General features: G+C 37.4%; 1 non-coding gene across 1 annotated transcript; it reads right to left on the minus strand.

Moving 5' to 3' along the window:
• Positions 1-9,402: 9,402 nt before the first annotated feature.
• LOC111754789 (U6 spliceosomal RNA) lies at positions 9,403-9,513 on the minus strand. Its single transcript, XR_002789461.1, has one exon. It is a non-coding gene; the product is annotated as a U6 spliceosomal RNA (small nuclear RNA).
• Between the last annotated feature and the right edge of the window lie 4,137 nt (positions 9,514-13,650).

The raw sequence follows: 13,650 nt of genomic DNA on the forward strand, positions 1-13,650 counted from the left end.
CCTTCTTCACAAATTAATAAATCCTGGGCTAGGCAGGGTGAGGCCTTTGTCCTGTGAATCCTCACCTGGATCACATTTAGGACCCCTTGGCTGCCCGTAACTATGAATGAACATGTCTTAGTGCCTTTATTCTCACTGTGGGTTGCACTGGAGGTGCTAGATTCAAATTAACTCACTGGGATCCAATAACATTTCCATGGGATTACAGATATACACTTTCTGAACTGCCAGGTGGCCGGGAAAAAGGAATTACATTATTTGGATTACAACACATGTGAAATGCATGGCTTCTGTAGAACAGCTGTGATTCTTTAGGATTCAGACACTTGGGCTAAACGTTCACACTAAATATGGTTCACACAAAATACTACATACAAATTGAAAAATCAAGGCAAAACAATTATTAGGAAGCTATAAATGGCATTTCTCATTTCCCTTAGTAGAAACATTGTTCCACTGGAGATCTAACATGTGAAAACATTTGTCTTTAGTCACTGGAAGTTCTTTGCCCACTTCTAACTCTTCTGGGCTCTGGAGAAGTACAATGGTTGATTCCTACCTAAAACCACATTTCACATCTTACAGATTAGCACTTTGTACAATCTATAGCTATGGAGTTTGTACTGTAATGGAGTCTACAATAGGCCTTTCCAGACTTTCAAAAGCCTGCTTCTTTCTGACTAATGGTGTAGGCTCAAAAACTTATTAAATCTCATTGATCATCAGGCTAGTGATTTTCTTTGGTCAACATTTTCTTTGATAAGAAGTGCTATAGTAGTTGTGAATAGGACTAGGAAGAGGCAAAATGTACTCAATAATTCAACCCAATTTCAAAATGTTAGATGGCCTGTGGAGCAGTGGATGTTAATTTTTATTTTGTGATATTGGAGTAAGCATAATGGGCAGAGTGGGCAAATACAAATCTAGAGTCATCTGCAGAAGATCATTTGAATTGCCATTATATGTCTCACAAAAAGAAAGTTGATTTGATTACCCCCACATCAGCCATCCTACAATCCACTAAGGTCTTCAGAGTTATTTGAATTAGTTTATAACCCAATAAAATGCATGAATATGAATATAAATTCTATCCAGTAGAAATGTATGAAGTTATCCCAAAGCTATTCCATCTGCTAAATGAGGTTTCAGGTAGATTTTTAGTAGTTTCTTAATAAATTTCATTATAGTATGAGCCTTAGATAAGGGGACATAGAGAGAACAAATTACAAATCAGAATCATAGGGTTATAATTCTGCCTTTTAATCACTGACACAAGCATCCTGAAATTGCCTCAGGAATATGAAGGTATCCAGGTGATCCCCACTGGTAGTCCAATAACATAGGCAGTCAGGCAAGAAAGCAAATTGACCACCCCCACAAAACTAACACAGAAAGCAACAGCAACAGAAGTAACACTCAACATGTCTGCCATGCTACTCACTTAAGCAGGACCTGTGTTTGTATTTGAAACAAAGAAAGCCCCTTGACGTTTACTTTATGTCTCTATCACAATGGCCTTTGTTCCAATGGTCAGGCAGCCAGGGTAAATTCTGACAGAAGGTTAATGTGCACTCACTTATTTTTTTCTATTATGCCTTATATTTTATTAATGAAAAATAGATTGCAACAAATAATGAAATATTTGGAGGAACTCAGATTACTTCCAGGTAAGTGGTTCTAAATGTGCTGTAGGTCTTGTACTCCTTGACAACCAAATAACTGCGAAAATAATTCAATCCAGAAAAATTCACAATTGCATATTTTGTATAAAACTTCAGGTTAAGGACCCAAGATCCAGAGATTATATACTCAATCAATTTTTATATCTCATAAATTCAAGAAACTTAGTGTAATATCACCTCTTCCACTGCATGCAAAATAAAATAAGAATATATGAACAATGAACAATTTGTTAGCTGCTTTCAGTAAGCTTCATGGCAGGTTTTGTGCTTCATATCCAAATTCTTTGCACGGATTAAACACTGTATGCTAACTCCATCCTGTGGCAAGCCCTTACCACAGAGAAATTCAAAACATTCTAGCTGCTGTTCAAAAATTAAAATTTTCAGTTTATAACAAAATGTCTAATATAAATTTCTCCATACATAAGCTGAAATCATCAAAGACATTTGAACAATTTGTAATTTTAACTTCATATTCCCCCAAATGATTCTTTGCTTCAGTTGATGAACAGAGAAAAAAATAAAACAAGCTGTTTGATAGAATATTATCAGTATTTTAAATTTTTTTCAAACGTTTTGAATTTTTCAACACTTTGAAATATTATGGATCTTCAATAAAGTCAAATAGATTTTTGAATGATGCTGATATGATTTCAAATTGCCATGCAAAGCCATATCACAGCATTAAGAAATGTGAAAGTAAGATTCCCACAATGACTCCTGTTATTATTGCTGAATTCACTTCCAGACAGTTTTCTACACATATAGGAACTTTATTAAAACTGTATTTGGGCAGGGAGTGTGACTCAGTGGTATAGTTCTTTCTTGGCATGCATGAGGTTCCAAGTTCAAACCCCAGCATTGAAAAAGAAATGGGATCATGCCCACTAGCTTTTTCGAGTCTTTCTGTTTGCATTGATATTGTCTACACATTTTCAGTATCTCTTGATATAGATTTGCCTCAGTAATAACTGCAAGTAGTTTTCTATTTTCCAGCCATTCTGCAATGTATTTAAAGGACCGCTACAAGCAGCTAGAGCCCAGAAAAGTGCCAACCTCTGCTCTCCATACCCCAACAAATTACTTATTTTAAAAACTGAGTCATTTCTAATGTTGAAGGCAATCAAAGCATTGTACCAGTATTTGAAAATGTCTTCAACCTCTTCCCAGCCCCTGGTTGTCACCTTTTCTTTCTCACCCTTCAGATATTTTTGAAACCTAAATTACTATGTTCCTATCATCCACCCCTCTATTCACCGTTTCCCATAAATCTCAATTATTCTCTTACTCAGAAGTGCTTGACTGTACATGGCAAACACTCCGAATTGAAAGAGACATGGCCAATTTATTTTAAGGAAAAGTGTCAGAAATTTTTCTTTCCTTTCCCATATTTAGGAGATAGGATGTTTCTCTCCAATCCCAGATCTTCTATATATAAGGCCCTGTTTCCTCCCATCTCCCCATGCAGAGAAGTGGTTAGTAACCAACTAACAAAGCATTTATGACTGCAAAACTGCCTCTGACCATGTATCTTTAACTCAACTATACAAACTACTCCATTTACCTTATTTCTTCAAAACAATTTGACAAATATTTTATAACAGATGCCGGTGGCAGCCAGGTGCCTATGAGATGTAACCCCACCCATATCTCAGATTGATTTCTATTGCTCTTATATGGCTATAACATCCTATTTTAACTATCCGAATTATGAACCTCAGAAAGATCCCTTCATATGTTTAATATAGATGCACTATCTTCCTGGGTTCTGATCTGGGTTTCAATGCTAGACAGCGTCATTGGGCTCATTCTCATCTGTCCGCATACAACACATAAGCTGCAATGATTTCTCACACGTTCCAACGCCAAGTCCCCATTTCCCAATCTTGGTAGCCTGCACTTGAAAGGCTTGCTTTCTCTCAGGATAACTCAGATACCATTTATTATCTACAAAATACTGTTTTAGTAACATATGATAACCCATTCCGTCACTGGCTTGAAAAAGTTCAGACTAAAGTCAAATAATAATGCATATGCAGATGTATTCTTATCTATGTTATGACATGATTAGAACATACATAAGAATACATCTATGCAGTATTTTCTTTATTCCACCAGATACAGTTTCATAATCACCACTGCAATCATTTCTAATAATGGTTCCAAGATAATATGAAGTCCCTTCTTTGACTTAACTTTTCTAGTTTCTTCAATGTTCTTTTAGAAAGTCAGTTCAATCTTCGATGCTTCCAGATAAGAAGTGTCACTTAAGTCCTTACTAGGAAACTCCTGGAGGTGGTTTCATTCTCAGTGAACATACAGATTTTTCTTTTTTTTTTTTTATTTTAAAGAGAATAAAAACAACAAACAATAACAAAAACGATATAGGATTTCAAAAACGAAATGATAGGAAATTAACAATGGTTATTATATTGTATATTGTTCTTTTTTTTTTTTTTTATTGGTACTGAGGATCAAACTCACGACCATGTGCTTGGATGGCAGGTGCTTATGCCGCTGAGCTAAATCCCCAGCCCCTACGTATTGTTATTTTCAAAATAGTTGCTTAGTTTACCAGATACTAACTTTTCCTTTTCTGAATTATTAGACTTAGTAGTACAATTAACTTAGCTATCACATATATATTTTCTACTTCCTTCTTTTCTTCTTTCTTTCTTTCTTTCTTTCCTTCCTTCCTACTTCTTTAATTGCTTCAATCAGGCATGCTGACAATGAGTTCACTTCATTTGTCATTTGGTTGCAAAACCTCAAACAGCCTGCTCTTGATAACCCAGAAAGCCAACTCATTAGCCTTCAAATGGAAAGGCTGAGTCAGATTTTCAGGTGCGCTTTGGCAAGAGCTCCAACAGTAGGAAATACAGAAGAGCTTCAGAATGTGAGAAAGCCTTGAACATAACCGTTTTGAAGGCCTGTGATGATCTACGTTCATTGTGTACATGTCTTGAACAGAAAACAGGCACACAAATGGGAATGTCTTGCTGAGAGATTAAAAAAAAGAAAAGAGGCAGCATGTTTCAGGGCCGTCCTGTGAGAAGAGATTCTCTGAGTTTTGGCAATAAACCATGTATATCTGCATGTTACCTGTTAATATCTACTTCCTTTCATACTAACAGAAAATTTTAGCACTGCAAAGAAATAGCAAAGTGCTGGGGATTTAGCTCAGCAGCTCAAGCTCTTGTCTGGTAAGTGTGAGGTCATGAGTTCGGTCCCCAGTACCAAAAAAAAAAAAAAAGAAAGAAAGAAATAGTAGAGTCAGTCTAGTTCAACACTCTTAAATGAAAGATTAAGAAAGAGGTCTAGAAATGGTTAGGTGACTTGGTAAATGATCTAGTGAATATCAGAACTAGATATGGGGCCCAAGTCTTTTGACATCTAACCTAGTGCATGTTACCTGCTTCTATGCATATAATGTGTGACATATTAAGGAAGAAATATTAAAGATTCTTTTGTCTGTTTAGATATGACTTTTCTGGCAGCAAATCTTTTTACTTTCTGAGACTGAATAGCACTGACCTATATTTCACCTTGGCCAAATCACCAGATAATTCATCTGTACACATTGTATATGCAATGTAAGTAGATTTTTTAAATTTTTTTTTTTTTTTTTGTCTTTTTCATTTTTATCGGTACCAGGGATCGAACTCACGACTGCCTGCTTGCAAGGCAGGCACTTATGCCGCTGAGCTAAATCCCCAGCCCGTAAGTAGATTTTTTAATCATTCTGTCTTTGGTTTAGCTTGATATTTCAGTTTGGCTGTACTCATCTGTATGTGCCAACCAGTAAAAAATGTGAGGCTGATGGAAAAACACAACATGCACTACAAGCAGTCTGAAGCCATGGCAACCTAGGTCTGTTGAGCTGGCAGCAAATCCAGTACTATGCACAAAGTGATTCTAACGAAAACTCTACTTCCCATTCCTGATCACCCTGGCATCCACAAATTAGATGGAGTTCACCTCTCTCTTATTTTGTTGGTATAAGACTATACCTAAAGATTGTCCTTTTGTTCCAAAACAGACAATTGTCCCATGCATGCATGCTGCAAAGGAACCAAATATCCTTCCCTCAAGTGAACAGTTTTTATGGGAACACAAATTCAAGAGTTCTGATTGTGTAAGCAGTGTAACCTATCCCAAACAAATCACAAAACCACACGCACCCCAGCTGAATGCAGGAAAAACGTTATTTATGCGTTATTTGGACATTGGTGAACTCATCCAAGCACAGAAATCCCAAGTACAGCAATGTGTTTATGGAGATATGAATCCGGCCTTAAACACTACAGAGTATACTCACCTTCCCTCACCAACCTCATTGTTGACTCCCATACCTGCAGTCCCAGAGACCACTGGGCTAACCTTTCACTCTCTGGGGGAGCTGCATCCCCCATTCCCAAGGGCAGGGCGGGCCAACCATTTTGCATGCTGGGTGTTTGTATGTCAGCAAGTACCTATATTCATTTCAGCTTCCTGAAGCATTTATGAACATAGCTTAGTCATATTTCAGCCACAATATGGGAGATAAGACAGCCAGGAGATCTCATAGGTAGGTTGTGAGTAATAAATAATGAAAAAGCACTTTACAAAATATGAAGTATGATCCTAAAGCTCAGTAGCATAAGATACTTTACTTTACCATTAGCCTACTTCATCACGAGTTGCCTGGAAGGGAGGCAAACGTTAGACATCAGCAGCGCAGCCTTCAGTTACAGATTAGGTCATAGGGAACGAAGCAGCTTTGGCTGGAACTGTTTCATCTGAAATGAAACCTTTTCATTAATTTTTTCCAGAAAAAAAGCACCCAGTTCCTAGAGGGTCTCATGCCCCCCCATTTATTGCTCTAAAATAAACTTTTTAATAAGGTAAAAGCTGGCCTAATCTATTCCTTTCACTGGAAAAACATCACTAACAATGTATTGATTTTTCCCCTTCATAAAGAAAGCAACTTATTACCAGGTACTAGATCCTAGGATAGTTTAATAAAGAGAGAGAACACAGAGTTAGAATTATAAATAAGGGGCCCAAATTAGTAGTTCAGTTTCCAATACTGAAACCCAGAAACGAGCACCATTTTGCAGCTGGTAAATAACAGAGGAGTGAGTCTAAGCCTGTATATGAAGCTGACACCATTCAAAAACTGAATAAACAAAAAACAGCACAGTCGGGGGAGTTTCTGAAAAACAACCTTTCTTATAAATCTCAAAATATTATGTGAATAAGGTAAGTACTTGCACTCCTTCTAGGAATTTTTAATCATGAGGAGATGACAAATGTATACGATATAAAGACAGGCCAGGGCCGGCTATAAGATATTACAGGCAGACGGCATCCCCATTCCTCTTTCTGTGGCTCCACCCATCCTACCCCCACGAGAAGGAAAACATTTCTGCCAGAAACAGCTACTCACTTTAATTTGCATATTTAATGAAAGTCATTCATAGAAGTTTCCGTAGCTTCTTTTAAAATGCAAGCTCTGTTACATATTCAAACGTGTTCAAGTGAAATGATATGATGTCTGGAATTTGCTTCAAAATAATCTCATGGAGATAGGAACAGGGAGGGTGCGGACACCAAACCGCATTGACCACGTGCTGATAACTGTTGAAAATAAATGACAGGCACGAGAGACTTCTTTCTGTTATTTTGAAACCTTCATGTGTTTGAACATTTCCATCAGAAGTTCATTTACTGCAATCAGCCTCAGAGAGCAACCTCAAACACAGGTTATCATGGGGCTGGGGATTTAGCTCAGCGGCATAAGCACCTGCCTTGCAAGCAGGCGGTCGTGAGTTCAATCCCCGGTACCAAAATAAATAAATAAATAAATAAAACAGGTTATCATGAACAGTAAGTGCTTTATCACATTCACTTTTCTCAGGAGAACAGGAAATCAAACCCATACCACACATTGTTCATTGAAAGGCAGACTCAGAGATAAAAGGTCAGAGGTTCTGGAGGCCTGGTTGTCACCAGACTCATCACCATGTGGCCAGGTCTGCAGATGCTGGGATATAAACACACTTGATTTGGGAAAACAGACATCAGACCAAGGAGCTCATAAAAGGTCATAAATGCATGTAGACATGAGTGACACAGGCACCTTTAGTAGTTGGGATTTCCTATATAAAGACTTACATCCCCAATCACAAGCATGTAAAATAATCATCAAATGCTACTTAACACACTAAAATGGAGGAACAGTAACTTGAACTTTTGAATTAGAGGAAACGAAGGCATGTTTCATGATACAAATTTAGATCCACAGTTGTTTTTAAAAGAAACAAAATAAACATATCTGCCCATTTCATGGTTTAGCTCACTCTGTATACTGACTCTTGCTAATATTCGGGGAAAAATAACTATGAACAAATTTTGAATAGATATCATCTTCAAGATCCAATCCCATTCATCTTTTCACTTGCTTTTTCCTTCTTCTGAATTTCAAAAGCTAAACACACATTTGTCAGGACACCCTGCATCTATTGGTAGCTACATGTAAACTGTGAGGTTTGGAGTTACAATACATAGGCTGTAAAGGAGGAACCATCAAGCCAACGTGCTAAGGCAGGCTGAACCAAGTGACTTCTGGCGGCAGAGATAGGTTACTGTTGTACAAACAGGATAATTCCCAGTCAAACCTTCAGTGTGACAGGCACGTTTACACTAGTGTGCTGTTCGGTTTTCCGTTGGGTGCAGGCAAATACACTTCTACCTGGCTTGGGAAGAGGATCGAGGTCTCTCTAAGCAGACAAGAACCCAAAAGGGATATGTATGTGCCAGGAAGTGTTTAACAATGAAATTTCCAAAAGGCAAAAAGGAAAACTTGATCTGCACTGCTTACCATCTTTCTTGGAGTGAACACTCCCACCATGGCCAAATTCTGGTTAGTAATGGAGGGCACTAACTATGGGGTCGGAAAAGAAGCTGCACGATCATCTTGCACCAGTTCAAACCAGACACAGACAGTTTTGTTAGATGGTGCCTATAACCCCACAGAGAAATAGTATGGAGTGGGCGTGGCACAGACAGGAGGAAGGAGGCGGGAAATTGGAAGGAGATGGGCTTTCTAGAGTTGGTAATTATCTACCAAACTGGACAACATTAATTTTTTCCCCTAGCTTTCCTCAAAGATCAACTGCTTTAGAATCTAAGACAACAGCAACTTGGGAAGGCATGTGTTCCGTATTACTGGCTTATTGCATGTGATTCTAACTTGGTTTTATAACCATCATGTGATTCTAATTGCAGGTGTCCCCTTAAATTTTTTATGTTTATTAGTACATATCTGCAGTGCCTAAAGACTACATTCATCGTGGGGGATTGGTACATGTACCTAACACATCTCAATTCTCTTTACTTCCCCTCTCATTCTCAAGCTCCCTGTTACTCCATCTCTAGCTCCCCACTCCACTTGTAAAGAATCTGTCTCCTTATCTAATATTATCTACCTATTATTTTGTTCTTTTAATTATTTATACATTTGCAGTTCTTATATAAGAGATTCCATGTGATATTTGTGCTCATGTGTCTAATTTATTTAGCTTATGTTCTCAAGATGCATCCATTGTCTTACAATTGACTTAAAAGTACCCTTATTTATGGCCAAGTAGTACTCCACTGTGTATATATACCACATTTTCTTTGTTCATTCATCTATTGGTGGACATATAAGCCACTTCCAAGAGTTATCTCTTATGAGAAAAATATGAAACACTTCATGAATTTATATGCCATCATTCTTGTGTGCTGGCCATGTTAATCTTCTCTGTATCATTCCAATTTTAGTATATGTTTTTGCCAAAGTGAGTACTTTCTTTAATACATGTTTAAAATTTAATAATATACATAGAATTTTCATGAAAGTTATCTCATTTAATCCCCAAAATCATCTAATGATGAGAAAATTATTTTTATGTGTTTTGCCAACTAGGAAACTGAGGCTTCAAAATTAAATAGCTTGTCCAACAACTGCAGAATATATCCATCATAGGAGTGTAAATATTGGAAGACTCATCTCGGGACAACATCGGTCAATTTGAGGTAGAACTATAGACACAAGGTATGTATCTCTTGGTGACTGTTGGACCCTGAGTTAAAAGAATGGTTAATATGGTGGTTTCTGATGAAAGCAAGCTCGTTTCCCTTCCTTTACGGAAATCACAAGCCCACAGAGACAGCATGTGAAAAGTACTATCAATTTTTACAGCTATTCCTTAGACTTCATAGTTTTCAATTTTAAGAATAACAACTCAGATTCCTGGCACTTCAGTTGCACTTACAGATAATTGCTTGTAAAATGGAAAGGGCAAAAGGAAAATTAGGAGCTTCTAAAAGAGAAAATTGAAAATTCTATAGAGAAGATAATCATTTTCAATAATGCTCCTGATTATTACTGAAGGACAGTCTCTACTTAGCAAACTTTGCGTTCTCTACTTCTACTTCTCCTTGCCAAACTCCAAATTCTCCCTCAAAAGTAAGAATATGGTCCAAAGGGGGGAAACATAGCCATTATAATTAACCTATGTGACCCATATGACCAAACGAAATATGGCTTATCATTCCCAGACTCAGGTGTGATTTTCAGAATCCAATTCCTAGTTTCTTTACCACAGGGAACCAGTGAGCAAGGAGTGGTACTTTAGTTAGTACTCACTTTACGAGAGCAATTGCTATCATTCCAACACTTGGGGAAGACTAGCCTGCTTAGAAAAGGAAAGTTTTCATGTGATATAAGGAAAAATTAAGAGAAGAGAAAGCAGCAAGCAATGGTGAAAAGAGACATTTTAAAATGTGATAGCTTGAGGAAAAGCAGTCTTTGGGGCCCTACAGAATGGACATTGCAAATAAACAGAGGCGCTGAAGCCCAAATGAGGGGAAGCAGATACAAATGAGGGGAGAGCAGATATAAATGAGGGGAGAGCAGATATAAAGGTGGGCTACGGAAGGTGGGAGGAGCCGATCTATTCCATAGTAACCCACACTATTGCATACCTAGGGCCTGAAGAACACTGGGATTGCATTTTCTTATTGAGCAAAGTGGAAAACTGTCTCAAAATCACAGAGGCTCATGGGGAATTGGGAACAATTTCATGGATATTCTGGATCTCAGGCCTCTCAAGTAGACCCTGATAAAAGGATACGAAACATACTCAAGGATAATCGCTACACACCAGAGGTCAGACTGATGGCCTAAGACATCTCAGAAAGTGCTTGATTGGATGATGGCAAGGGCCCTGAAGCAGCAGTAAAATCTCAGGTATTGAAAGTGTTGCATCTAGATAGTTGCTAGTACTTTCATTACTGCTAGATATGCTTTCCTAATTCAAATTGGTTGACTTTTTCTACAACAAAGATACTGGGAGGAAAGAGAGGTAACTCTTCAGAATAAAAACGTCTTAGTGCCTTTTTTCCCTTAGTGGAATCTGAAATCCTTAGATTTTCTAAATTATCTTAATTGCTTCTTTGAGTATCCATGACTGTAAAATAAATGTATAAATAGTTTTTAAGAATTTTACATTAGAGAAATGCAAATTAAAACCACATTGAGATTTCAGCTCACTCCTGAAAGAATGGCCAGGATCAAGAAAACTACCAACAACAAATGCTGGAGAGGCTGTGGGGAAAAAGGAACTCTCCTGCACTGTTGGTGGGAGTGTAGACTGGTGCAACCATTGTGGAGGACAGTCTGGAGATTTCTCAGAAAGCTGGGATTGGAAGTCCCATTTGTTCCAGCTATTCCACTTCTAGGCATATTCCCAGAATAACTGAAAGTATCATATCACAGTGATGTATGTGCATCCATTTTTATAGCAGCACAATTTGTAATAGCCAGATCTTGGAAACAACCTAAGTGTCCATCAACTGAGGAATGGATAAAAAAGTTGTGGTATTTTTATACAATGGAGTACTACTCAGATATAAAGAATGATCACATTGTGATATTTATAAATAAATGGGCACAGCTTGAGACCATACTCATAAGCGAAATAAATCAAACTCACATGTATAAATACCAAATAGTTTCCCTAGTATAAGAAATGGTAAGAATACATAAAAGTATGTGGTAATCATGATTCCCCATTATATTGCTTTGAATCCTTATAATGTTTTCACTCATTAATTGGAATAGTTTTATTCTGGGTTTGATTTTATTGTCTGTGATGGTATGAACAGTTATTTTGAAGAAAGCAAGACAATATAATAGCTAGTGCTGATTTAATATTATCTTATTTTGAAATCCCATGAAGCTTTTGTTCTTCTGTCTCCATTGGTTTATCATGTTGTAACTTATTGGATTTTATTATATGTGATAGTATAAACAAAAATTTTTATAGACAAGGAGATAATATAGAAAATGTTGTTCATTTTCTGTTAGTTGGTTCTAAATACCCTGTAATACTTTCATTCTCTTGAGTGGTTTTACATTGTCATGTTGTGTTTGGATGCTATAATATACGAAGTTATACTAAAGTATTTCAAGGAAAAAGACACTATGGTAGCTCCTGTTATGTTGGGTTATCTTGTGGTGAAACACTATGTTGCTTAAATTGTTCTGTTCTGACCTGTGTTATTATGTTGTTACGTCCTCTTTTATCTTAATCTCCTTCTTTCTTTTAACTTTTTAATAAAAAAAGAAAAAATGAGATAATAGAGTAAACATTGTTCATTTTGTGTTATTTGGTTCTGAATGCCCTGTAATACTTTCATTCTCTTGAATGGTTTTATACTATTTTTTTATGTTTGATACTATTGTATATGAAGTTATACTCAACTATTTCAAAGAAATAAACATTATGATAGTTACTGTTAATTACAGGTTGTCTTCTGGTGAAATACTGTGTTGCTTACATTGCTCTATTCTGGTCTGCTTTGTTATGTCCTGTTTTGTCTTAATCTCTTTAGAATAAAAAAGTTAAAAATTTTTTAAAAAAAGAATTTTAGGTGAAATATTCTGTAGAATAGAATAAGAAGGGACATACAATGAGGGAAGTTACTAACTTTCAAGTAGTTGGGAACTACGTTGCTGAAAACCTACCAGTATCAAGCCTTCCAGGTTACAGTTGGATTCAGGTTTGGAGAATATACCTTTTGAGCTGTTCCCCAAGGATCAGAAAATTGAAGTTCACAAATTTACTATTTCAGTAGTCCAATGGAATTGAAATACAACTAGACAAAGTCCTGATGCTGTTGAAGCAAGGACATTACAACAGTTATTATTTGTCTCATGCCTCCAAATTCATCCATCACAGTCAGAGTTCATTTAAGCATTTCTCCTTTATTGTGGGCAGTGTTGATTTTTTACCAGTAGAGGGCACTGGAGGGACACTGCAAGAGGAAGCAGCTCTGCTTTTCTGGCAGCTAGCACTATGGAGTGGATCAGCAGTGTAAATATGAAGAAGGTGGGGAAGAACTGTACAGATAGATGACTCAGAATGGGTACAAACTGTGCAGATACCATATACACAAAATGATGCTGTGAATTCCAGTCAGCTTCTTCCTCCAGCCACCACATAGCTTGCTTGTGGGCTGATAAGCGGTGGCCACAGTGACAGGAACAAAGGCTGTGTATAGGCAAAACAGCATGAGTTTCCTCTCATGGTGGTCAGCTGGCTACAGCTATCTTTTGCCAAGTGCCTAATCTGCTGAGGAGGGAGAGAAAACCCTGAGTCCTGAGTACGGCACCATTCCTCACGAGGAACAGCCAACCTGCTGATAGTGACTGATTACACTGGACCTCTTTAACCACGAAGGGAGCACATATTTGTCTTCCCTAAAATAATACAGAATTGGATATACAGACATGGGTTCATCTTCTCCTATGGGTAATGCTTCTCCTAGCATCTACGTTCATGGGCTGCCAGGCTACCTAACCTGCTGTCACAGCACTCCATACAGCATTGCATCTTATCAGGGAATTCATCTCACAGCAGAGGTAGTGCAGCAGTAG

This window comes from Cavia porcellus, unplaced genomic scaffold (assembly GCF_034190915.1).
Source record: "Cavia porcellus strain 051 isolate PalLab524CR breed Dunkin Hartley unplaced genomic scaffold, mCavPor4.1 scaffold_3, whole genome shotgun sequence".
Taxonomy (NCBI): Eukaryota; Metazoa; Chordata; class Mammalia; order Rodentia; family Caviidae; genus Cavia; species Cavia porcellus.